The sequence below is a fragment of the Sciurus vulgaris genome, assembly GCF_902686455.1.
Source record: "Sciurus vulgaris genome assembly, chromosome: 9".
Lineage (NCBI taxonomy): Eukaryota > Metazoa > Chordata > Mammalia > Rodentia > Sciuridae > Sciurus > Sciurus vulgaris.
The window spans coordinates 84,376,304-84,399,676 of record NC_136469.1 but is presented as its reverse complement, the minus strand read 5'-3'; the positions used below and the strand labels follow the sequence as shown (position 1 = coordinate 84,399,676).

At 40.8% G+C, this 23,373-nt stretch overlaps 1 protein-coding gene and 1 pseudogene across 2 annotated transcripts in view; both read right to left on the bottom strand.

Moving 5' to 3' along the window:
• Nucleotides 1-23,373, bottom strand: part of G3BP2 (G3BP stress granule assembly factor 2) — an 85,573-nt gene that overhangs the window by 45,008 nt on the left and 17,192 nt on the right. The window lies entirely within an intron of this gene.
• LOC306669211 (protein MTO1 homolog, mitochondrial-like) lies at nt 14,841-17,797 on the bottom strand (annotated as a pseudogene). Its single transcript has one exon. The product of its transcript is annotated as a protein MTO1 homolog, mitochondrial-like (transcript).

The following is a 23,373-nucleotide window of genomic DNA, read 5'->3' as shown; positions in this document are numbered from 1 at the left end:
CCTTAACAGATGAATGGATAAAGACAATGTGGTACATATACATAATGGAATATTACTCATCAGCCTTAAAGAATGAAATTATGGCATTTGCAGGTAAATGGATGGAGCTGGAGAATATCACGCTAAGCAAAATAAGCCAAACCCAAAAAACCAAAGGCCATATGTTTTTTCTGATAATCAGATGCTAATCCATAATGGGGGGGTGGGAATGAAGAAATTGGATTTTGCAGAAGGGAGTGAGGGGAGAGGAGGAGGTGTGGGGATGAGAAAGATGGTGGAATGAGATGGACATTATTACCTTATGTTCATGTATGATCACATGAATGGTGTGACTGCACCATGTTCAGCCATAGGAAGAAGTTGTACTCCATTTATGTACAATGTGTCAAAATGCATTCTACTGTCATGTATAACTAATTAGAACAAATAAAAAAACAAAACAAAACAAACCAACATTAGGAAGCTGGACACAGTGGCACCTACCCGTAGTCCCAGCTACAGGAAGACGTGAGAGAATCACTTGAGCCTACTTGAGTATGAGACCACTCTGGGCAATACAGCAAGATCACATGTCAGAACAATAATAACAACATTAGGGGGCTGGAGGTGTAGCTCAGGGGTAGAGCACCTGCCTAACATGTGCCAAGCCCTGGGTTCCACCCTGAGCACTGCAAAACAAAAAATCCAAACCAAACAAACAAAAATTAAGCGTCCAGAATGGGGGTAGGACAGAACAGGAAATTCTACAGAGGTAGAAAGTAGATTAGTGGTTGCTTAGGCTGGGGATGGGGACGGGGACAGCTTCAGGGACTGAAGAAGATGGACCTTCTTTCTGAGGTAACAAAAATGTTAACAAAAATTGACTGGTGATGGTAGCACAACTCTGTGAACATAGCAAAAACCACTGAATCGTACACTTTAAAAAAAACAAGCCCAAACCAACATTTGAAGAACTATTACTTTCTATCTTGAATAGCTCAGTGCCCCTGACTAGTCCCTCTTTTCTATTCCCCAAACTGGGTATCTGTTTGTACAGATAGTACATTTTCAATTAAAGAAAGGACTAATTAAAATTCAATTACGTGAGTTCCCCCTGCCTCCCTGACTTCCACTGTTCATTACTCACTGTTTACCTCCTGCTTAGCAGGTGGGAGAAGGTGGCTAGGACCACCACTGAAAGTATCTGGGGAACTGTGATGCCTACTGACCTCTGGGTCCTCCCCTACAGATTTATATAGGTGCCACACAGGCATCTGAATTGTGTGTGTGTGTGTGTGTGTGTGTGTGTGTTGCTGGGGATGGAACCCAGGGCCTTGTACGTGCTAGGTCAAGTGTTAACCATGAGCTACAGTTCTAGACCGTAGGCATCTGTATTTTTTTAATGCATTCCAAGAACTAAACCCCAGACATATCATATATGGATATATTTCACTGATATATTACCTAAACACATGTACAATCCCCACACAGCCTAAATTGATAACCACTGGTGTAGTGGTTTCCATAAAGAAGTGAAAATCTACATTCTCATTTTGCCATTTACTGGCTGCTTGACATGACTAAGCTATTTGAGCTCTCTGAACTTCATGTATCACTTTGAGACATATATAGCACATATTAAGTTTAGAAAAAAAAAAAAAAAAACTCTCAGAACCCTTCTTTTTCTCTTTCCTGCAAAAACCGAATTTTTTTTTTAAAGGCTTTTGTGACTGTTATCAAGTTCCGTTCTGTTCTTTGACAGTCTGTGCCTAACACTTGCTCAGACTCCTTAACCTAAGTTACTGAACCTCTTGTGCTCTGGCTCCCTGTTCCCTGGACTTGTCAATTGAGAATCTGATCCCTACCTTGGCTGACCTCCCAAGATTTGGCATTTAGACCACCTGTCAACCCATTTCAGACGGTGGTTCTCCCTATGTGCTGTCTATTGCTGCTGAAAAGCCAAACTCAACACAACAGATTTTAAGTTGGAGCTCAATGATTAAGTGGGATTTGGATCATGGAAAGAATGGGGTTGGGGAGTCCAGATAATAGGATATGTAGCAAAGCATGAAAATGCAAGGTGTCAGGGAACATGGGAGGAAATAGAGGGGCTTCTTGAGATCAGGGGTTGTGAACTGACAGTCTATAGGTCCCTTCAACTTGCAACCATTCTGTTTAACCCTCAATGTGTTTAAAAGGTTTTGGAACAGGATACTGACATTTAAAATTTAAATATTTCACATCAAAATTCAAATATCCAGCTTCTCTTGAAAAAGATGTGATAATAAGAAACCTACTTTTCCACATGGAAACAGGGGGAGGACCAGTAGCTGTTGCTCCCTGGGTAGGAGGCATCTTTTCTCTACTTTTGCAGTTTCCATCACCACCTGCTTTGTTTTACTTAGTGGCCTGTCCCCCCAGGTATCTAAGGCCTGCTTCAGAGATAGGCCTTCCCCTACCTCGGGGTTCAATAATTATTTAGTCAATGAATTAATTAAGATGAGAAGAGCCAGGCACAGTGCTATACACCCATCATACCAGCTATTCGAATGGCTTGAGTCTAGGGGTTCAAGAGCAGCCTGGGCAACACAGCAAGACCCTGCCTCAAAAAAAAAAAAAAAAAAAAAAAAAAAGGAAGAGGAAGAGGAAGCCCCTATAACTAAAACTCAACAGAATAACTGTGGCTTAGGGGTATAGCTTAGTAGTTGAGACTTGACTAGCATTCACAAAGCCCTGGGTTTGATCCCCTGCACCTCAAAAAAAAAAAAAAGAAAGAAAGAAAGAAAGAAAGAAAAAGTAACTATGGGAGATTGAATAGCACACTGATATGTGTGCACTATAGCCTGAGGTACAAGTTACCTGAAGGCATTTTCCCATGCAGGAACTTGATCAAGATGAGTGTTTAAAAATATCTGAAGCACAACTTTGGCTAGCACATATGCCAAAAAGAGCTTGCCTAAATTTATAGGACGCTAGCAAAGCTAGGCCTTCCAACCTTTCACATGATACAAAGTAGAGAATAATTAATAAAAAGGAAAGAATGCTAATAATAATTGTAAAATTTTGCTTTAGAGTTGTGTCTTTATATCTCACTAAGTTCCAGGAAGGATTTAAGATGGCATTAGAAAGTAGGGTGGACTGAAGGCTGAAACATCACATCTAGAAATAGCAGTGAAAGAGGTTTTCAGTAGTTTTGAGCATGACTAAAGGCATGAAGGAGGTTAGGAGCAAGTGAACACAGAAGAAGGTACAACTTTGAGAAGTTGTGATGAACAAGACTTAATGAATGTCGTGGAAATGGCCATATAGCTCAAGGCCCAGTATCCAGAAGACTGAGATACAACACTAGGAAGAGGGTTGGGCAAAAAGTAAGAGAATTTGATTGTCTGGGAAAAGATGAAAGATAACTCAACATTTCAGAGCCTGGGAGGTTGGGGGAAGCATCAGACATAGAGGAAGAGTGAAGCTATTGGGAATCTGGGGATGTAGCTCAGTGGTATAGTACCTGCCTAGTATGCACCAGGCCTTAGACTAAAACCAAACAAAAACCAAAACAATTCCTCCACACCCTGATCCTTGGAGGGAAGGCTGGGTGACTCTGTAGCTGCTCAGGTAGGTGCCACAGGGTCCACACAGGCCTGCCTTATTTTTAGCAATCAGATAATTCTACAATCCACACACTGTGATTCTTTTCAGTTACTACCACAATTGTTTCTGAGAAAGGCAACACAGGCATTCCCCAGAAATCAGCCAGAAACATGGGTGTGGAGTTCAGGCAAGAAGTTAGGCTTCAAATGGAGATTTGGGAGCAAGAGAGTTGAAGTTGAGGAGAATGCTAAGAGAGAAGCACAGGTGACTGTCAAAGCATTTAGAGGAGCCACATTTAGGGACAAAGGGCCACCATAACAAAGATGCATCAACCAACACCTGAGTAAAAGAGAATCATTTAGTATCGCAGCAGCTAAGAGAGCCAAGAAGTTTAAAGAAGGAGGTGGTTAACAATCACTGAAGATAGGACACATAAGACAAAGTGATCTAATGTCCAGGATTTAACTGGAAACCTTCAAAAGAAGAATTTTCACAGTAAGAGGTACAAACCAGACTGAAAGGAGTTAAGAGAGTAGGTGGTGAGGATGTCAGAGAGGTGCCCAATAAACCCGTTGGTATTTGGGGTAGTGAGGTTTGAGCTGTGTTTGTTTTGGCTGAGGAGTTGCTAGGTTATGATAAGCACACACTGAACTCTACAGCCCCCTTTATATCTGGAACTCAAAGAAATCATCTGGATCATCTATTCTTACCTAGTCCTAAGTAAAAACTGAACTTGTCATATATTTTCCTTTTCAAAGTGTAAGCCAGCAGCACTCTCGCCCGCCTGTGGTGGCCAACAATCCACCGAGTGTGGGCTGTGATCAACAAAGGATCATAGAGCCCATTGTCTGGGGAATGTGGAAGGGTCATCAAGTAGCAGGCTGACTGTGAAGGAGGGGTTGTTATTTCCCTTCTTTTTGCTCATCTGTTTTTTGCCTCCCAGTACCCTGTGGCCTTGGCTAAATCATTTAAATGGGTAAATGATGCGGGCATGGCAGACAATTGCCAGCCTACTCGCAGTTGTTCCCAATCATCACTGTTGTCATGGAAAGAGGACTAAATCAGGAATGGGGACTCAGGGGGCAGCCTGCTAATTTTACAAATGTAATCCTTTTATACAGTTCCCTACTCATGTACACATAAGGGTAACAAGTTAAACTCCTAGCCTTTTCCACGTGCTAGGTGCTCACATATATTTATTAAAGCAGTTATAAAATGGTCATCTCTAATAAAGACAAGTGGAAGAAAAGGAAAATATCTTTCTTAAAAGGTACAAAAACAAACTGGGTGCAGTGATGCAAGTCTGCCCAGCAATTCAGGAGACTGAGTAGGAGGATTACAAGTTCGAGACCAGCCTCAACAACTTAGACCCTGTCTCAAAATAAAAAACAAAATAAAGGGCTGAGGATGTAGAAATGCCCCTAGGTTCAATTCCCAGTACCACAAAAAAAGTTACAAAAAAAAAAAAAAAAGAGAGAGTTGGAAGGTATAGCTCAGTGATGAAGCCCTGGGTTCAATCCCTGGTACCAAAAAAAAAAAAAAAAAAAAAAAAGTTCAAAAACATCCAGGGGCTGGGGCTGTAGCTCAGTAGTGGTGCGCTTGTTTTGCACACGTAAAGCACTGGTTTCGATCCTCGGCACCACATAAAAATAAATAAATGAAATAAACGTATTAAAATTTTTTTCAGATTTTATTTCCTTTAAAATGACAAATGAATTGAGCTTTTTGCTGTGCACATAAAAAACACCACCTTAGACAATATTATTTATGAAAACAATGTATTTTGTTGAAGTGTTTATGGATGAAATGACATATATGGGATTTGCTTCAAGATAATAAATAATAAAAAAGAGTATGGACAAAATGAGATTAGCCTGAGTCGGTAATTACTTAAGCTTGGTGATGGGTATGTGGAGATTTAATACACTATCTACATTTATTTGTTTGACATTTTACAATAAACTGGGGAGGAACATGCAATATGCATACTTCAATATGTATCAAATAAATGTCAAACAGGTTATTCATAAAAGAAGAAATATGGAAAGCCAATTACATGAAAGCATGCTGAACTTCACTGATTATGGAAGACAGAATAACAGACCCTCTTCAGAGATGCTCACATCCTAATCTGCAGACTTGTATCTTACCTTACATGGCAAAAAGGGACTTTGCGGATATGATTAAATTAGGGATCTCAAGATGGTGAGAATAGGGGAACCCAAGGTGATCATGAGAGTTTGCATAAGAGGGAGGCAAGTGAGTCAGGGTTGAGAGAGGCTGTGACGAAGGTAGCAGTTGGTGAAAGAGATGTGACACTATGTTGGCTCTGGAGATGGGGGAAGGGGCCATGAGCCAAGAAGCGCAGGTGGCCTCTGTAAGTTGGCAAAAGCTGTGAAACCAACTCACCCTACAGCTTCCAGTAGGAAGCAGCCCTGCTGACACCTTGACTTTAGCCCAGGGACTGTGCCTGCAGGAAAACAGACAACATGCCATCTGATCTCACTTTAAATTCATGCCTACTGACTTGCAGAAGGCCCTCAGTGGCCCCTACCTGCACAAACAACACAATTGTGCAATATTTCCTATCATCTTACCCTCCAATGCTCCCAGACAACTATTTCACACCTTCAGAGCTTTCAAAATTTCTCTTCTTGGTCATGCTGTTTGTTGGAGGGAGGGACTTGATCACAGGCCCGCAATGGGAACAAGAGCAACCAGGGCACTTTCAAACTCTCATGTCTTTACCCACACCGGCATCCATACTCACTGGCTCCTCTGTCCCACCTGATAATTTTTTAATACACTGTGCTCCATCTAAATCCAGTCCCTCCCTGCTTACTTCCTCAACAACATCGCTACTGCAATTCTCCATCACTGCCAATTTTTCCCTCTCCAGTGTATCATCTATGCAGACACATAAAATAGTGCAACTTAAAAATAAGGCTGCCTGGCAAAGCAGCACATGACTGTAATCCCAGCTACTTGGGAGGCTGAGGCAGGAGGATTGCAAATTCAAGACCAGCATGGGCCAACTGCACAAGACCCTATCTTAAAATAAAATTTAAGAAAGAGCTGAAGATGTAGCTCAGTGGTAGAGTGCTTGCCTAGCATGAGCAAAGCCCTGGGTTCGATCCCCAGTACCAGGGGCTAATAAAAGCAACACTTCTCCTACCATATTCCCCTCTAATCACCATTTTGTTTCTCTTCTCTTAAAACTCTTTAAAAGAACTATCTATATTTGCTGTCTTTAATCCCTCTCTTACTCTATTAAACCATTCCAATTGGATATTAATCCCTCCTCAGCACAGTTCTGCATAGAGGGAATCACTAGTTCCTTTGTACAAAAGAAGAAACAGAGTCTCAGAGGGGTTTGGGTAACTTGCTCAAAACCACATCAGTAAGCCACTGACTATAAAACCTGTGTTCTACTTGCTGTTTCAGCCTGGCCCTAACTCTGGTTTCTTATTTCACCTAAAAAATGGACTGCCTAGCCAGTCTTTTATAATGTTGGCCTTGTTTACATTTCTTATCAAGTGCCTGCAAGACTGGATTCTAATGAGCTTATGAACCACAACATAATATTTTGATTTTGAAACTCATACTTTATCTGGCCATGTCATAGTTCATGTTGACATATGTTTTCTCTTAGAGTTACTGCTTTTACAAAGGATTCCATGAATATTTTCCTTAACTATAAGGCAATAGTACTAAAATCTGTACCACATTATTTGTTAATTTCTGATTTTCTGTTTAAGTAATACATGCTCAATACCAAAATGTATAAAATGGGAAACAAATATATATTTACCATAATTACATATACCCCTGAATACAAATACTGTTAACACTTTTCCCTTTATATACTGGGAAATGAACCATGGAGTGCTTCACCACTGAGCTAACGTCTTTTAATTGTTTTAAAATTTTGAGACAGAATCTCAATAAGTTGACAATGCTGGCCTTGAATTTGCAATACTCCTGCCTCAGCCTCCTGAATAGCTGGGATTATAGGTGTACAGTACTAAATCTGAACTGTTAACACGTTTTTTTCCTTCCAGGTTTTATTATGTGTCTTTTTTTCTCTTCTATTCATAGCAAATATATAAATCTAATCTTGCATTTATCTATTAAAAATGCAATCAAGGTAAATAAAAGTACCGGACACGTGAATATATGACATGAATGTTTAATTCAGCATTGAAAAATGTACATCAATAAAATAACAGTTATAGAATTTGTTTCCTCTTATGTGAAGAAGAAATAACACTACTACTGCATTAGATTATTTCAAGAACTAAATCAGAAAAAGCGACACATGTGGTGGCATGCGCCTATAATTCCAGTGGCTTGGGAGGCTGAGGCAGGAGGATTCCAGGTTCAAGGTCAGCCTCACTAACTTAGTGAGGCCCTAAGAAACTTAGCAAGACCCTGTCTTAAAAAATAAAAAAAGAGGGCTGGGGATGCAGCTCAGTGGTTAAGGGCCCCTGGGTTCAATCCCTAGTACCAAACAACAACAAAAATCGGATAATGTATGGGAAGTATATAGTATGTGAAATATTCAACAACTACTCTGTAAGTAATTATAACTGTATCTACCCAGTTCCTTAATTTCTAAAGTCAGCTTATCCTAGTCAGGTCAAAGTTCTCTATCCTGGCACCACTATTCTAGAAATATCATTACTCTTTCAGTTTCTATATTACAATTCAATGAGGTTATTCCATCAACCCAACAGATACCAGTGAAAATTTATTTCTCTGTGTCCTCTTTCCCACAAACATGAGTACTGCTAAATTACTCTGCAGGTACTAAATCTGTCTCTCTATGGACCAAAATCTTTTCTCTTGCTTCAGCTATAATTTATAAATTCTAATTTTTCAGCAATTGGGGCTTCTCTGCCTACACTTCTGGCTTTTTCCTTTTTCTCTCTGTCACTTCTAATTTGTTTGTTTGTCTATTTTGTCTGGTCCTGGGGATTAAACCCAGGGGCACTCTACCACTAGGCTACATTCCAGTTCTTTTTATTTTTTTATTATAATAAATATTATTGATACTGAGAACTGAACTCCTGGGTGCTTTACCACTGCACTACATCCCCATCCCTTTTTAGTTTTTATTTTAAGGCAGTGTCTCACTAAGTTGCTGAGGGTCTTGCTAAATTACTGAGGTTGGCCTTGAACTTACAGTCCTGCACCCAGATTTATTTTTTATTTTGTGGCAAGAGTCTCACTAATTTGCCCATGCTTGGCTTGAACTTGTGATCCTCCTGTCTCAGCCTTCAGAGTCATGGGGATTGTAGGTCTGCACCACTGTGCCCAGGTCTCCTTTCTCTTTTGATGGTAACATCACTAGTTTTTATTCATTTTTCCCTTAGGGAATCTGTAGAGCAAGAGTTGTGTTTTTAACCCTGCAGTTAGTTTCTTTGTCCATCTTTGGCACATTATAAAATCAAGTTTAAAATGAAACTTCCAAATACAACAGTGCCTGGTACAATGAATTGCTTTTGAATGAAATCATTTATTTGTATTGTCCATGGCAGGGCGGGGCATGCTGGGGATGTAGCTGGAAGGTAGAGTGCTTGCCCAGCATGCATGAGACCCTGAGTTTGAACCATGGTACCACCATAAAGTGTGTGTGGCAGGGGGATGAAAATCTGTTAGAATTTATTAACGTGACCCTTATGATGGAGGGAAATGATTTTTAAAAATCCCACTAACAATTTTATTTATTTTACTTTTTTGTTTTTAGTTTTGTTTTGGGGTGTCAGGTGTTGAACCAAGAGCCTTGCACATGCTAAACAAGCACTCTACCATCCCAGACCCTCCCCACCCCCCTTTTTTTGAGGCAGGGTCTCACTGTGTTGCCCAGGCTGATCTTGAACTCCTGACTTCAAGCGCTCCTCTCTCCTCCTCTCCTGAGTATCGGGAATACAGGTGAGTGCCACCCCTGTTCACAGTAACCGTTTTAAACCATTTGATTTAATTAAAATCTTTTTCTTAAACCCCTTAACTTGCTAAACGGAATCTTGTTAAGCAGTATTTTACACTTGGAATAACAGCATTATCTGGAAACAGTAATATATCCTGTGTTTGTTTATATTTGTTTTATATTTTAGTCACTTGTTTGAAGGCTTCCAGACTCAAACACAAATACTGAAACAACTTTAGAGAACGATTTCATCCACTTACCTTCTATCCACTGGAATGTTCTACAGAATCAAAAGACACCTTAATGAGCCCCAGAATGTGACACTCTCTCATTAAAACTATATTCAGTAAAAGGCATTTCAGTTCCTGAAATCTCTTATCTGTCTAAAAGCAGAACCTCCCAAAATAACTCAATTATTATAAATCTTCTCCCCAAGAACAACCAGAGACAGCTGACTCTTATCGCTAGAGATGAGAGGTTTCCACCCCATCCCTAGATAGTTAGAGACACAAAACTATCATCTCTCCTACCCGTTCTCCTGAGGAACCATTTAAGTCGTTTATTTTCCAGAAATGTCCTTTTCCCTTTCACCTATTAAAATGGTATGCTAGCACCAAAAATTCTAACCACCCCTCTGAATCACATTTTTCTGTGAATTTCTGTAAATATGTTAATAAAAATATGTGATTAAACTTTGCTTTTTCTCTTGTTAATTTCTGTCTTTTGTCATGACTCAAAGGTCCGCAAGCATAAAACCTAAAAGAGCAGAGGAAAATATTTTCCTTTCCAACAAACTTATGATCTATTATATCCAACATTTCTTTGCAACACACTGAATTTTACATCTTCCTGTGAATCCTGCTATGAATAAGCATTGTGTGTGGTTACACTAGCAGTGTTATATACAGAAGCCACAGCAAGACCATAACTGCCTTGGATGCCCCAGCCCATGCCCCAACCCTGGAATCTGGAAATGAAACTGGCATTAGATAGCAGAGATATGGCTAGGGACTCAGAAGAAATTTCCAAATAGTTCCATGAGGTCAACTTGAAACTATAAAACATAAAATTAACTATAAAAGGAGTCAGGAAAAAGGGTGATGGTTCATCTTGGAAGGACAAAAGTAGAGTTCAGGGAACAACTTTGGGGATGATTCCTGCATTATTAGAGGCAAGCCACTTGGCCACAATGCTGGAACAGTGTCTACGGCAGGAAACGGAAGCATTGCTTAAACTCTCTCAACTCAGGGGCTCTCCTTAGATCATCCACATTCTTTTGTTGGCAATATTAAGTAGGCACTCAGTAAATGCTACTGAAGAAGGAAGAACTGATGGTCCCACTGCAACCCCTTGATTGTAATCTGGTTTCCCAGTAACTTCCTGTGGGGAGACAGTGCTAACCGAAGGCTCTTCCTCTCCAAGTTAACATTTCTTCTTACACATTAACAAATGAGCAAACTTGAGTATGGTCCAAGGTCCAGTTAGCAGAAGCCAATTTTACAGGGTTTCAAACAGTTTCTGGACCAGGCATGAGGAACAGTAGTCATCAGTGATGTGACACAACTCAGAGGGAGTGGCCAGCATGCATAAAAAGTGGCCACCTTTCAAAGTCCTTCGGTGCACAGCACTTACTCTTGGCCAATTATGCATCTTCCAATCGTTCATTCAATAAGTATTTACTTAGCCTTTACAAAAGGCCAAGACTAAAATGTACAGGACTGTGAAATAGACAAACAGGGTTTGCAACCTCCTAAAGAATGACATCTGCTTAGTTGGGTAAACAGAGAACAGGCAGGTGAGTTTAACATGGTAAGAGAAAGGCTGAGGTAGAGGCATTCAGGAGATGCCAAAGCGATCTTCTGAACTGAAGGATGAATAGGATTCAACTTTGTGGATGGGAAATAGTCCAGATGCAGAGGCAAATCCCTGGAGGTCAGAACATTCAGGACACGGAAGCTGTGTAATCAAGTGGGATTTAAAAGAGGTAGTGTAGCTGGGCATGGTGATGCATACTTGTAATTCCAGCTCCTTGGGAGGCCGAGGCAGAACAATCACAAGTTCAAGGTTAGCCTCTTGCAATTTAGCAAGAACCTGTCCTGAATTTTTTAAAAAGAGGGGCTGATATATATACCTTAGCAGCAAGAGTGCTTGCCCAGTATGCACCAAGCCCTGGGTTCAATCCCCAGTACCAAAAAAATAAAAATAAAAAATTTTTAAAAATAAAATTTTAAAGGAGCTGGGAACGTAGTTCAGTGGTAGAGTGCTCAAGGCCCTGGGTTAATCTCCAATACCAAAGGGAGAAAAAAAAAAGAATCAGTGCAAAGGCAAGGTAGATTGGGAGGGATGGAGGAAATAGAGCAAATTCTGAAGCCTAAAAGGTCTGTATAAGTGACTTTTTTTTTTTTTTTCCTGACAGGGCTGGGGATTAAACCCAGAACCTCCTATATGTTAGGTAGATGCTCTAAGCTACCTCCCCAGCCCTAAATCAAATATTTTTAATTTTATCAAGGCAGTGGGGAACTATGGAGGCTGTTAGCCACGAGAGAAACCAGAAAGTTTTCTTTTTCCTTCTCTCTTTTGCTATTCATTTGACTCGTAAGATATCTCCATTGAAGGTCATTTCATTCTCCTATGTGAGTTTCATTAAATGATAGTTTCAACCTAAATATAATTCTATTTTGTGGCAACATTTCTCGTGTATCTCAAGGCCAAGCCTGGATAAGGCCCTGGGTTTGGTACCTAGCACTGAAAAAAAAAAAAAAAATTCATTTATCAAAGATCTTTCAGGCTTCAAAATGTGCTCTGCTCCACTCCTCCCTACCCACCTGGAGCCTACAATTTTCTGTACTGCCTCTTTTAAACCCCAGGTGACTAAACAGTTTTCAGTAATTGAAAAATTTTAGATCTTAGGCAAAATTTATTCCTGTATAATTTGAAGCGTTTATTTTTAAAAATTTGACCTCTAGCCCGGCCCTAAGATCTAAACTCAATGCCACTTTTAGGGGGAAAATGTAGATAAGGGATAATTTCCCCAACAGAATCATATATACATTCAACTGCCTGACTTTCTTCCACATTGGGAGCTTCCTCAGAGATGCAAATTGCCCACTTCAAAAAAGAGAATACCTACAAAAGCCTGAGCTGCACCTTCCGGCTGCAGGGAGGTACAGACCTACACAGAGAAGCAAGGCAGCAGCCTACAGGAATTCCTGTGTGACCATTTCAACAGAAGACCAGAGCAAATTAAGTCACCTTTGTACTTTTCAGAGACTGTTCTGTGTATCGTCTCCAGTCTGTTTCCCTGTGATGATAAACTGTGAAGCTTAGTTTAAAAAATACGAATAAAAGGCCTAGGCCGGTCAGTGCAGTCAGGTTGAGAGCCAGAGAAGAGCACACCTGCCCAGCTGCAGCTGGGAGAGCCAGGCTGGGCAGGGTGTGGTAGATTGCCGGGACAGGGAGGTAGAGAGTGTGAGGGCAGGTTGCAACTGAGAGGTGGTGGTGGGAGTTCCTGAGCTTAGGGAGTGGAAAGGCCTTCCAGAGATTCTTCCACAGTCACTTCCAGGATCTCTTAAGTGAACTGGGCAAGTTCCTAAAAAGAAGGGGAGAGAGGAAGCGAATACAATGGAAAAGGACTGTGAAGAAGAACATAAAACCTTCTTGATATCTACAGACCAAGAGACGCCCTGAAGTTTTACTGTCTTTAAAACTCAGGGAGGATGGGGGCTGGGGTTGGGGCTCAGTGGTACAGTGCTTGCTTAGCATGTGTGAGGCACTGGGTTCCATTCTCAGCACGGCATACAAACAAGTGAATAAAATAAGGGTCCATCAACAATTGAAAATATGCACTAAAATTTCTTTAAAAATCATGGATGATGATGACGACGATAACAACAGTACTCAATTATTGAGCATAGGAACAGTGTTTGGATAATGAACACTTGCTACACATCAGGTCCTATTTCTAATTCTTCTTGCTCATGCTCTTTCTCTCTCCCTCTCTTTTAATCCTCATAACAATTCCATAAGGTTTGATCTATTATTATTTTCATCTTACAGAAGAAGAAAGGCTCAAGGAAGTAAAGTAACAAGATAAAATTAACAGGTGAGTTCTTTGGCAACTCAAAAATTCAACTCACACATGAACTTCAGCTATTCTAATAAACCTAGATATTGAGGCAGTATTGTCTATTCTTATATACTACTATGATCTCTGGAGCTAGACTGGGTTTCAATCCCAAGCTCTGCCACTTGCTAGTAGTGTGACCTTAGACCAATGATCCCAGAATGGGCATAACTATGTTAGTTAGGTTAGCAGCCATGAGCAGGTGGTAGGGGAAAGGACAGACAGTAAAGGGTGACAACTTTCAGGGAGGAAATCAGACATAAGCACCAGAGAGTCCATAGGTCAAGGAACTGAAAATAATAGAGAACTTTATCAAAGTAGGAAGAACAAAAGCAATTGTTACCTGGCAGCTCTATACCAGCTCCGTGGGGAAGGAAACTAAACCATAATACTCTACTCCAGAGACCTTCAAAATCAAATCGGTAGGAAAGTAGGTTATATCCAAAACCAGCTTTGAGGGAAGATGGAGAGAACGTCATTGTTTTAAAAGTTCCATCTCCAAAATCTCTGAGAGAAGAGAGATTTTAGAAGGGGGAAAGGATACATTTGGACAAAAGAAGAAATTTCTCAGGTTTCAAACAGTTTTCACTGCCAGGAGTTTCACAGGTTTTCCCGCCTTCCCCGTCCTAGGAGCTGTCCTTTTCATATCGTAGGAAAGCAAGACTTCTGGGATCAACTCTGCTTCTTCCTATTTCAGAGCGCAAGGGTTTTCAAGTTCAGTCTTTAAAAACCATAACTCTGTAAGGCCCACATGGACCCCCCTGAACTGACCTGTTCAGTCTGTCCTGAATGTCTGTATTCTCCATCATTCTAATAAACTCCCGCCTGCTACTGCGTACAACTCTCTTGAAATCCTTCCTGCAGGGTCCCACGGATCAGTGGTACAGACCCCCAGCCCCAGGCTGCTTTGGCTCCACAGGCAGGTCTCACTCTACATCAACAATGCCTCTCTGTAGGGTGGTCAGGAGGATTATATTAGCGAATACTGAGCTAGAATAGAATAGAAGATAGGTAGAAAGGGAAAGAAAAAGAAACCGTAGACTTAAATCTAAAAGTGCCACAATCAGAGTACTTACACCCTTACTCCCCTGGTTGATCACTCCCAAATTCTTGAAAAATCTATAAATCTTAAAGTCCCTATATATTCACTCATCTGTGAAAATTGCCCTGTTTTAGTTCTTATAAGCACTGTTTTTTTTTTTTTTTTTTTTTTAGGGTTAAATTATGGCAAGGACCATTTCATAAGAAAATATCTTTATTATGATATGAAATAATTACTTTATTCTTCCTTAACTAGGTTACCAAACAAGTTTCTACACTGTGGATGATATGAACCAATGATGATTTCTAATCTTTCTACTTTATAGGTTTTTCATCAATGCTCAAAAGCCATTATTGATAAAGATTTCCTGAAGTACATAAATCTTAGAAGTCAACTTTAACCATACACATTGTGTTCCAAAATTAGAAATTAACTGATTCTGATGATTTTGTATAGTGTCATTTCATAGCTCTGAGGGCTTTATTATTGCTTCCTAACTTCATGATTAAAGTCCTTATGAGCAGACAGATCTGCAAGTTGAGTTTTTTTTTTTTTCCCAGGTTTAGTTTTGTGTAGTTATATGAGTAGGCTGACTATATTATAGCTTATGAGAGAGGATAAATTGTTTACCATTTTTTAGGGGAAAAAAAAGCACAATTATAACTTCTGTCCTCTTCATAAATTAATGACAAACCCATAAAAACCTACTAAGACTATTTTCATGGGTATTAGAACAGTTCTTATTTACTATTTATACTCTTGTGTAGGTTAAATTATTCAAATACTTTCTTTAAAAATCTATGGGGGGAAGGGAAAAAAATAACAGAATAAGTCAAAAACTATTACTCTATGTAAATGTATGATACACAAATGGTATGCCTCTACTTCATGTACAAACAGAGAAACAAGATGTATCCCATTTGTTTACAATAAAAATAAATAAAAACAAAAAACGAAAAACAAAAAAACCCAAAACAAAAACTAAAAAAAGTCTTCTATAAATTGAAAGCTATAACTCTCTTTCCTGAAGTTTGTCTGTATCATGTAAGTATTCATCTGTTTGGGGCAGTTTATTCATAGCTCCCTGTCTTTGCTGACTGGTCTTCACAAATCTGAGCAGATTGATGATAGCAGCAGGTGTCACTCCAGGTATGCGGCTAGCAGCCCCGATCATCTGTGGGCGACTGAAATGTAGTTTCTCTCGAACTTCATGGGACAAAGACACATCCCTGATAGTCAAATAGTCTAGGTCTTTTGGCAGTTGGAGAGCTTCATCTCGTTGAACTTCCTTTATTTCCTGCAGCTGATGGATCACTACTGATTCATAAGTGGCTTCTATTTTCAGTCTTTCAGCAAGCTCTCTACATTTAGTATACTTCTTCAAGGATTCTGGAACAGCTTTGGCTAGTAATTCCATGTCAACTTCCTCATACTTCAGAACATCTAGAGCTCTGACAGGCAGACTTCTTGCAGTACTTATAGAAGCCTGTGGGATTAGCTTTTTCCACTTGGAGCTTGAAAACTCAATGGATTTCAACACAGAAATGCCTTCTTCTAAAGAAGACTTCATCCAAGAAGCTCTTTCATATCGTTGTTGAGACACACAGCCAGCTTCCTTATACCCTCGGAATGTAAGCCGGCTGTCAGCATTATCAGGGCGCAGTGACAAACGGAACTCCACTCGGCTGGTAAACATGCGGTATGGTTCACAGGTGCCCAGTGTGGTAAGGTCATCAATCAAAACTCCTATGTAGCCTTCTGTTCGACTAACAATAAAGGGTGGTTTGCGACTGACCCGAAGACTGGCGTTGATTCCAGCTATCACACCTTGAGCTGCGGCTTCCTCATAACCAGTTGTGCCATTTATCTGTCCAGCAAAGAAGAGCCGTTGAACCAAATGAGTCTCAAGGGAAGGAGTGATTTGACGGGGATCTAAGTAGTCATACTGAACACCATAGCCTGGCTGAGTCATTTTAGCATTCTCCAAGCCTCTAATGCACATGATCATTTTCTCCTGTAACTCAGCTGGTAGCGTCACAGATAACCCTTGGGGATAGATGAGGTCAGAATCCATTCCTTCAGGTTCTAACCAAACCTGATGCACACGATTCAGAAAACGTAAAACCTTTGATTCAATGGAGGGACAGTATCGGGGCCCTCTTGTAGTTTCCTTAACATGACTATTAAGGTGAAGGTTCTCAAGCACGATCTTATCCACTCTTGGGTTGGTGTGAGTCAAGTAACATGGCAGCTGATCTTCTGGCTTAATCCACACTGTCTCATTGACAAAGCTGAATGGTATAGATGGATTATCTGGTGTCTGCTTATTTAGAATGCTGAAATTAATGGTCTCTTGGGCAATTCGGGGTGGAGTCCCAGTCTTCAACCTTCCCACCACAAACCCCAACCTCTCCAGAGTCTGAGCCAACCCCATAGAAGGCTGATCTCCCAAACGTCCTGCTGGGTGCATTTCCAATCCAATTACAATCATGCCTCTCAGAAATGTCCCAGTAGTCAGAATCACATTCTCTGCATATACTGTGCTTCCATCCACCAAAACAACACCACTGACATGGCATTTCCCAGTGTGTTCAGGTTCTGGCTCTGCAAGAATAAGATCTTCTACAGCTCCCTCACGAACAGTAAGCAGTGGTGTGTTCAGGATTTCTGCATGTTTTGTTTATAGAGTTTCCTATCAATTTGAGCTCTCAGTCCCCACACAGCTGGTCCTTTGTAATGCACACCAGACTGGTCACAGATTCTAGAACACAGGCCATCCAAGGCATCTACTTCCCTCATTAAATGCCCCTTTCCAATGCCACCAAAGGAAGGATTACAGGACATCTGACCGATAGTGTCCACGCGGTGCGTGAGAAGCAGGGTCCGGGAGCCACACCGAGCAGCGGCAGCGGCTGCCTCGGTCCCGGCATATCCTCCACCTACAACTACCACATCCAAGTGCGGAGAACACGGCGCTGCGCTGTCACGGCTTAACCCGGAGAACGGAAGGTGTTTGGTGAGCGAAGTTGCGACCCTGTGGCCACAGCGTCGGAAGGAGAACATGCTGGGAGAAGACCACAGGAAACCTGACTTCGAGCCAAACACGAGCGCGACGCGAAGAACACTAGGCGTAAGGAAATCTCATAAGCACTGTTAATTTAGTTTACAGAATGCATTTTCAGATTAGATAAAGCAAAGGGAGATGTATTTTAAGAAATGTATAATATAGGCACAGTCCAAGTATTATTTAAATAAAAGGGACAATAGCAACCTGAAAATCCTGGATGAAGACCAGACCACCCTAAACATCTTAGATCCATGACCAAAGAACCGAGTTCACCAGGCTGAGGTTCTTCCCACAGGCATTCCCATGATCACCCAAGTTTCCTTTAAAAGAAGAGCCAGTGCTCGGTACGGTGGTGGTGAAAGAATGGACATTTTTTTAAGCTGTCTGTTTTATCTCAACTCCCTAAGGTTTCCCTCCCAGTAATGGGAACAAAGCCCTTAAAGCTGTTCCAGGAAACAGCCCCAAACAGAGAGTAAAAGAGTAAATTGAGCCTGATAGCCAGATAGTGCTCAAACAGTAGGATTACCAGAAACTATTGACCAGAATCTACAGCCTGTTGTAAAACATTGTGAAACATTTTGTCAGCATACCCAGACCCCCTTTGAAATTTCCTGGCAGCTTTGTTCCCCCTTTTCCCCCTTTCATGTGTGACCCCTCCCGATGTGTGGTTTCTGCCTTTATAAACCTACAAGATTTTCTGCTAGGGACTCGACTCGTGGAGTTGGGTCCCAGCGCGCTGGAATAAACACCTCTTGCGGTTTGCATCAAGTGACGCCTCCTGCGGTTGATTGGGGTTGCCGTCCATCCATGGGACAGAGTTGGGGTTTCCTTTTTTGGGGGGCCTTACAGTGGCAGCCCTATTATCCCAGCAACTCCAAAGGCTGAGGCAGGAGGATCCCAAGTTCAAAGCCAGATTCAGCAACTTAGCCAGGCCCCAAAGCAACTTAGTGAGACCCTGTCTCAAAATGGGCTGGGGATATGGTCCAGTGGTTAAGCACCCCTGAATTCTGTTCCTGGTACAAAAATACAAAAAGAGAAAAAAAAAAAAAAAAGAAAAGAAAAAGAAAAAAAGAGGTTTAGACCCCAGAAGCACTTATCACTCTAAAGATATCCTGTATTTTTCTCTGAGAATGTGTAGCTTTGCCTTTCATTTTCTGATAAAGCTCTTCCTCTTTGCTAAAACCTGATGTGATGCATCCTTAAATTCTACTGTGTGACAACATGTGAAGCACCTGGGCGTTTGGGGTAGAGGTTTCCTCTGCTTCTAGAGAGACCTCCTTGAACCCCCCTTTGATGACAATACAAGAAAAGTCTTTAGAACAACGTCTGGAACACGAACAGCTTTGTCCACTATCAGAGGTTCATATTAGGTCTCAAGGAGCAAATCAGCATGAAAATGACTATCATGAATATCAGTGGGAGCTGAAACTAACCTTAACAGCAAGAGGGAAATAAAAAAAACATACATAAATAACCAAGTACATAGTGTAAATGTGTTTAATGGGAGAAGAATATAATAAAAGACAGGTATATATAAGACACATGACCTGCCTGTCCCCAGATAAAAATTACAAATCTACAAACAGGTTAGGGTGAAGAGATTGAGGAATCAAATTGATAAATGAGGATGTTATTCACATTTTTTTCTATGAAAGATCATTAATGGTTAGTTCAATTATAATTCGATGGTTTAACAAAATCTGATTAGTTCTTAGGCCTATCAAACATAAATTTTATGAAATTAAAATGACCTTGTGCCTAGTACTTACCCAGCATACTGGAGGCCCTGAGTTTGATCCCCAATACACATACACAAAACAAAGAAATGAAAACAACAAAAACCAAAACAAATTGGACTCATATTTTTCAAATTTTGTGGCATTCATTTTTAGAAACACTGGATTTAGTGAAAGCAGAATCAATTTTAAATATTAATCTTGAATTTAAAAGTGTAAATATCCTAATTTAAGGAACTAGCTAATTGATCGGTTAACTACTATTACTACCAGTACTGGGGGCTCTTCAGTCAATGTATATATAAAATAAAAATTTATTTCATAGTAAATTCAAACATACATGTAACAGGTAGGTCCTCTATTATCAAAGTGCTGGGACTGTGCTATGTGCTGAAATGACTGCCCTCTGGAGGATACGTGTTGCCCAAAGGGAAGCATCCTCTCAACTGTAAACCTGAAAACTCGGGACGAGGAGGCTGTCCTGGGAAGGCTGTCAAGATTCCTTCCTTGCCCTGGTCTTGAGGAATCTAGGTGACTACCTTTCTCCTCTCTAGACTTGGTTATGAGAAGGGAATAACATGTTTTTCTTTACTCCAGCCTATAGTACCAGGCCTGACAAGACTCCTACATGCTGGGAATAAGAAGGGTCCAGTCTACATGAATAGTCCAGGAGTCAGGAAGATAGGATACCTACTGAGCCACAGCTGAGGGTAAATAAACTCCTCTTATAACTAGATTATCTAGACTGACATCACTCTCAGCCTTTGTGTTTCCAGCCCGATAGGATGTATTTCCGAGCAGGTAGAATCCAGGGCAGTTGTAGACTCAGGCTACAGCTGTTTAGGGGAAGCAGTGCCTCCCAGAGGCCAATATGCTGGTGATGGCAGTAATTTGTGAGACTCGAAGAGGGTACGTACATACATCTTGAGGAAAAAAGGGATGATATTATGGTCCTGTTCATCCACTCCACTGGGATCTTCTTTATTAAGTTTAAAGTCTGGGGCTGTAACTCAGTGACAAAGCACTCACATAGCATGTGCAAGGTCCGGGTTCAATCCCCAGCACTGCCAAAACAAATAAAAGGAAAAGTTTGTAGCTTTGTTTTTATTTAAAAAGTGCAGGATTTTTCTGTTTGTTTGTTTTATAATACTGCGGATTGAGCCCAGGGGCAATAATACCACTGAACTACACTCCCAGCCTCCTCCCCTTTTTAAAAATTTTAAAATTTTGACAGGGTCTTACTAAATTGCTGAGGATGGCTTCAAACTTACAATCCTCTGGCTTCACCCTCCTGAGCAGCTGGAATTACAGGCATGTACCACCATGCTCAGCTAAAAAGTGCAGTATTTTATAGTACCATCTATTCTAAAGGTTTGCTAACACATTATGATTCCCTTCAACTTCTTCATTTTACCCTGAACTCTAGCCTGCATAAAAACAAATCAGCTCTGATGACTTTGGCTTCAATAGAATAGAAGCTAACATTGGCTAGTTGGGCTTAAAGGAAAAAAAATAAAGAAAAGCTTACCAAACATCTCACCACACACTAGGCACTTTACCATTACTGAACATTAACAATAGCTTATACAAAATGTGAGGTATGTTAGGAGAGTTTTTTAGGTTGGTAGATGATTCAACATGAGAAACCAAGAAGGTAGTTTCTCCTGTCTCCAGGAGTTCTGGCAAGATCACAGCTTTGTCAAACTAAAAACAAGTGGGAAATACTATGACTAGATGGGTCTCTGTAACCCATTGGTTAATTTCCCCATCTCACAAATTATGTACTTCCCCAAGGCGTCAGTTTAGCTAAGGAAGTTTAGCTCAGTTACTCTGACCAGGTTTAAGCAAGGGCAGTTGTCAGAAGCAGTCAAAGACTAGGGATAAATGTGGAAAAGTGGAGAGGGCACAGGCTCAGCAGACAAAGAAATTTCAGGTCAAATCCTAATCACCGAGTGTTGAGTGTTGTCACCTTCAATAGTTTCCTCCAGCAGGAGAAGAGATAAATGTAGTGGGACTAGGATAGTAAATGGAGACAACATATATAAAGTACTTAGTGCCCTTGCACTTCTCATTAGTGGTAATTGTTGTTAGGAAATTATACCAACAACCACTCCGCTTAGGATGTGAAACTGATCATTTGAAAGGTCTTCACAACAGTATATTCCAAATTTCTGCTTCCCTCCCTGCTTTCAGTCTGAAATCCAAGATTTAAAAAACAGTGCAGGTGATAAAGAATCAAGATGGCCATCTGATCTAACCTGAACTCAGTAAGATTCTCAAAGTCATACTGAATCAATCACTAGAAGCTGAGCTGGGAGCGGGTGTTCAATTAGTATGGGGTCCAGGCAGTGACAAGTCAATCAACCTGCAAGCTTAATGCAGATGATAGCAGGGAAGCAGTGAGTTCGAAGAGAAAGCTAGTCTCAGGGAGTAGCAAGAGAACAGAAGAGATGCACTGAAAAAGCACAGCCAAGAGACATGAAGATGACAGAGACGCACACAAATCATACTACCTGTTGACTCTTCTGTTCTATGGGGGCCAGACTCTTATGTGTATCATAATATTTCCTTGAAGATTCTCTTATATTATTATAGTCAACCCATCTTTGACCTGAAAAACTTACTTTCTGTTCTTTTAAACAAGATAGGCCCCTTACCTTAAGTGATGCAATTTCAGAATGACAGGGATAGAGGCATGACTTCATAGAGGTGAAGGGTGAACCAGATGTGGAGATGCAAGTAAAAATGACAGATTCGAGCTGGGGTTGTGGCTCAGTGGGGCACTGGGTTCGATCTTCCGTATCACATAAAAATAGTTAAAATAAAGGTTAAAACAAATGTCAGAAACATAGTGAATAAGATAGGATAGTAAATGGGTCCCAATTAAAGTTTTTTTAATGTAAAGGTCACTCCATGAGTTTCAACTATAGAAACATTCCAAATATTTCAGCCAAACCTTTTTACTACTGCTACCTGTGGCAGTAGTAAAAAGAGAAGTGGGGGGTGGACCCTAATGTAGGTTACAAGAAAATTCAAACTCAAGGGTTAAAAGGGCACAGCCAATTAGAAGGTCACAGCATTGGTACTTTTTTAATACCTGTTTAGCATAGATTTTGACCAATAGTGTTGCTGTTTTTCCAAGACCTGATTAGCATAATTTTTTTTTTTTTTTTAATTAAGCAGGTTTTATTTAAAGGTAATAATACAGACTTCTCCCAGCAGGAAGAAGGGGGCTATGGCTGATGTTCTAAAGTCCTAAGAAGTGAGCGCACCCTACATCTTTTATAGGTTAAATTCTCTTTTGTTCTCCAGTTCTTTCCCTCCCTTATCGCTCCTTCCTGCCTACGTGACTAGACCTGGTTTTGCATTGAGAAGCCATGGGCAGGGGGAGGGCCAAGGTGATTCAGGCAGGCAAGGGCCCAGGGGGCATTAATTAGCAGCTCCATGCTTGCAGTCCTTGATAAAGGCAGGTAAATTTGGTAATCAATGGGCTCCGGAGATCCTTGTAGCATAAATATTGGTTGATCCCCCTACCCAGTAGCTATATGAGCCCTAGACTAGTACATTTAAGTAGTAACCAGCTACTGGGTTCTGCCTCTTTTCTTCTCACTTGAATAAATCCTACTCCTTATTACCTTTGCATTCCATTATGGTCCATGGATTTCACTTAAATTTCCAAGACAAAACCCAGAAGAGATTGGCAGCTGGGGTCTGCTGTGACAAGGAAGGCATAACCCACCATGAAGAGCAGCAACATACTACTCAACAATAGTAGAGAAGAATCTGGCTTTGCTGGCTGCAACCCTCAGAGCTGATGCCAGCAGGCATCCCCTGCTGTGATCAGCTGCTGACATGAAAATGGGCTTTCTCAGCTTCAGAGTCCTGAAGAATTTCCTCTCCAACTCAGGT